Source organism: Lactuca serriola, chromosome 6 (assembly GCF_051521515.1).
Source record: "Lactuca serriola cultivar US96UC23 chromosome 6, Lser_US96UC23_V15, whole genome shotgun sequence".
Taxonomy (NCBI): domain Eukaryota; kingdom Viridiplantae; phylum Streptophyta; class Magnoliopsida; order Asterales; family Asteraceae; genus Lactuca; species Lactuca serriola.
Window position 1 is genome coordinate 20,922,501 of NC_136413.1, and position 4,600 is coordinate 20,927,100.

Sequence of the window (4,600 nt, forward strand, 5' to 3'; positions counted from 1 at the left end):
TAAAAAGTTGTGTAACCCTGATATTTATGTTATTTTTGATTTTCATAGTCTCTCTCTAGGGTTTCTTAATGTTCATAATTTATTGTTATCAATAGAGAAAATACGGATCATTTCTAGGTTGCTTGTGAACTTAAATGTTGAAGTGTTTTTCCACCACATGATATTTTTTTATAACGTAGAAAACTCACCAGTAGTATCAGAGCCTTAGTTTTCTATTTAATTGTGCATAATAATGAATTGAACAAAATTAGGGTTTATAGAAATCAAACCCTAAAGGTTTAAAATTTCGATGATGGCTAGGGTTCTTGAAACTCTAGCCTCCACCGTTATTTTCGAAAATTTGTTAGATCCCTTAGAGTGTTAGGTGTGGGCAATGGGGTTATGAAGCCAAATATCGCCACCTCACATTTTAACATGTTATAACATGAAGTGACGGTGGTGTTCCCATGTTATAACATGGTGTTAAGAGGATAGAGAAAAAGAGGAAAAGTGAAGGAAATAATCTGATTGGGTGTTGCCTCTCGTGCTCGTTACCACATTTCATAATGCCACATCTCATAACTAGAGGCTGTGGTGGTGTTCCAGCCATTACCACGGCGTTGAGGTGCCTCCACGTAGGCAAAAAGGCCCCTCCACAGGCTCGTACCAAGTAGTCTTAGGGTCTCTAGTTTTCTTAATTATAATTTGAAATGCCTTAAAATTTGGATAATCAAAACCTAGTAGCCCTAATCCCTTTATTTTCAAAACTTAGAAGGGTTATTGGATTAGGATTAAATTTGAATTATTTTATTAATTGTTTACATGAAGATAATTATTTAATCCCTAATGGCTTAAATTTAAATTATGTTATAAATTGTTTAATTAAAGATAATTATTTAAATCCTTAATGATTTAAACTAAAGGATAATTGGTAAATCATTAATTGTTTAAAATTAATTATTAAAAGTTTAATTCGAAAATTAATTTAAACCTTACTTTTTTGAAAGATTTTAAAATACACCTTATACTATATATGATTAAAAGTTTAATATATTATGTGTATAAGACAAGTCAGTCAAATCATCATTAGGCCTCATTCATGAAATCATACTCTAAGGGGGTATAAAGAAACGACTTATAAAATGACTTTCACTGGGTGTCAACTCTCACCCGCCGCTCCCTTTTATGGTGAATGGTCGTTAGTCGAATGGATTTGACAGGACATAACCACATTAAATGTATGATACTATAAAGTACTAGAACCCACTTTAAAATCCCACTTTAGATACTTTAGGAAAAATGTGAAATGTAAGCTAATCCATGAAAACACACATCGTTTTTTTATGAGTCGTTAGTGGAGTGTGTGTGGTTATCCGACGCACCAATTTCGGACTATAAAGAAAAAATGATGAAACAAATTGTGTTTATATTTGTTGATGGAGTGTGTGTTGTGTTTAGGCAGGTTTGTATGGTTATCCACATCTTAATTGTAATCCTCAGCATCCTAGACACAATTGGTAAGAGCATAATCGATATTAAACATTGATAAGATACAATTAATCTGAAAAGATCTAAGAGTTTCTTGTGATTGAAATTGGTGAAATGTTCCACCTACCTAAAATATATTTGAATTTGATTACGACATCCCTCTTCAAAGTTCGAATCGAAAATATTGATCATGGACTTAATTTAAATTTGGTTAATAATTAAGGATTAAAATCAACTAAACTTGAATTCACTGTTCTCCCAATATTAGATGTCAAAACAAGACAATGATGGTCTTCCTCATTTTTTGGAAAATGTTTTTCCTCAATCATGTCGATATTGTGTTCCACATTCTAATCAAGGTGAGAATGTGTTCCCTTCCTTAGCTAATGGTGGAATTGGACATCTTCCTCCTTCATCTCTTCCACCTCCACCTCCTCCTCCTGTGACTCTCCCAACTTCACTAATTGAAAGATATGAAACAACACATGTAACACCCATAAAAATCAAGCTAATTTTAAACTTTTAAAATGCTTTCCAAATTCAATAGTTATTACAAAACATGTTTCCAAAATATTTTATATCAGAGTATCCCAGAAACAAAATCATCAAAACGAGGAGCGGTACGATCACACATTTGCCTTGCCACGATCCCCTCACGTGCCTGAAATAATAAACTAAAACTGTAAGCCCGAAAGCTTAGTGAGTTCCCCCAAAATATCACTACACATACAATCCAGGTAACCAAGTGAGCAATATCATAACAAATTGAGCAGCATGTAATGGGTCCACAGCTTTACAGACTGGATTACCCCCCCTGGGCCTACAGTGTGAGTATGGATTGGTTCCGGCCCACAGCTCACATTTGGCTTGCCATCGAGCCCACAGTACGAGTCTCCCTTAGCCCGTAACTGGAATGCTCCTGGGTTTGTTGGATTACCGCACGAAGCAGTCTAACATCAACCCATCCCACATAACATATCAACATATAATGACATAACTACTGAGCATGCAGATAACATATAATAACACAGGTAGTCCTACAGGCCTACCTAACTGGCATAACCACTAGCATGCAACGCTAACTCATACTCAACATCTAACACTGCTAGAATAACATATCCAATGGGTCGACCTTGGTGCCTTAGACCCTTTAGTATAGTGAGGATAACTCACCTTGCAAATGTCGACTCGGTAGATAACCTCCAACTCTCGGATCACTGTTACAAACTCCACCACATATCATCATAATATAACCATACTCATAAGTTCTCTACCTTTCAAGGTACCCCATAAGTCAACTAGTCAACCCTTGGTCAAAGTCAACAGTCAAGGTCAACAATCCATGTTGACCCTAACTCGTCGAGTATCCTCAGCTACTCGCCAAGTTCCTTGAGATACTCGTCCACTCGCCGAGTCACTAGAGTGACTCGTCGAGTTCCTAAGGTTCACGATCGAAACTCTAAGGCCACCCGTCGAGTTTTTCTTCTTGCAACTCGTTCACACGCATCCATCAATTGGGGAAAACTTAACCGACTCGTCGAGTTGTTCATACAACTCATCGAGTCTACGACAATCTTCATCGGACTCGCCGAGTTGTTCATCCAACTCATCGGGTTCATGCCCATATTCATATGACTCGTCGAGTCGACTATACGACTCGCCGAGTCCCTTCAGCCCTTTAACCATGCAGACACTTTTTAAGTGATGTCAAGGCCCCAAATTGCAAATCCAACTTCCTTAGGCATGCTTATCACATAAAGTTGCAAACTTTACGTGCATACAAGGCTTTAAGACCCTAAAATGACAAAACTAAGTTTGCAATGAGGTCATACCCTTAAGGGAAAGCTCATACTAGGCAAAACTGATGACTTTATGAATCTAGAAGCCAAGGGGAGTCCAGATCTAAAGTTACAACTTTAGATCTTGGCTTAAGCACGAGAAACATTTCTTTAAAACTCATGCACAAGATGGTTTAGCATAATTTGGGCCAAGGAAAACGATCTAGTACCTTCAATAGAATGCTTCTTGTTACAGAACTTGGATCCCACGAACTCTTGCCCCAACTAGCTTCTTTTTCCCAACTGATTCCTTCCAAAAGTCCTTCCTCCAAGTTTAAACTCTCCAAAGAACACACACACACACTCGAGTTAGGGTTAAAGAGAGACAAGAGGTTGTAAAGGGGAGGCTGGGGGAGGCCAATGATCCTTTAAATAGGGTGCAATGCCCCGGAATTTACGGTTTCATCTTCCAGCTCCTACTCGTCGAGTCCCTTCTTGGACTCGGCTAGTAGGTTACTAAAATGTGTGGACCTTCCCACTACTACTTGACGAGTAGGGCGGCCAGCTCGTCGAGTAGGCCCAAAGACCAAAAAGATTCAACATAATCAATACTTGAGAATCGGGGCGTTACAATTCTCCCCCACTTAAATTAGACTTCGCCCTCGAAGTCTGGTGCATAGAATAATGCTAGGTAATGCTCCCGCATCTCTGACTCCCGCTCCCACGTCCACTCAGATCCCTTCCAACGCTCCCACTGTACTTTCACCAAAGGTATCTCCTTATTCCGCAAAACTTTCGTCTTCTTTTAAAGTATGGTCACCGGCCTCTCCACGTAATTCAGGCGCTCATCAATCTGAATATCATCCAATGGCACCACTGCCTCCTGATCCACAGTGCACTTCTACAGCTGTGAAACGTGGAAAGTGTTGTGGATCTGACTAAGCTCTTCCGGGAGCTCTAGCCTGTACGCCACCTTGCCGACCCTGGCAATGACCCTGAACGGTCCAATATATCGAGGACCCAATATCCCCCGCTTCCTGAAGCGAATCACACCTTTCCAAGGTGAGACCTTCAAGAGTACCATATCATCCACCTCAAACTCTAACTCGGATCGGCATCTATCGGCGTAACTCTTCTTCTGACTCTGGGCAGTCTGCAGTCACTGCCTAATCTGCTGAATTTTCTTTGTAGTCTGCAGGACTCTCTCCGTCCGTCCCATCACTCGGTGTCCAACCTTATCCCAACAAACCAGGGTGCGACATCCACGCCCATACAATAACTCAAAAGGTGGGGCGCCAATGCTGGAGTGGTAGTTGTTGTTGTAATCAAACTCTGCAAGAGGTAGGTGGGAATCT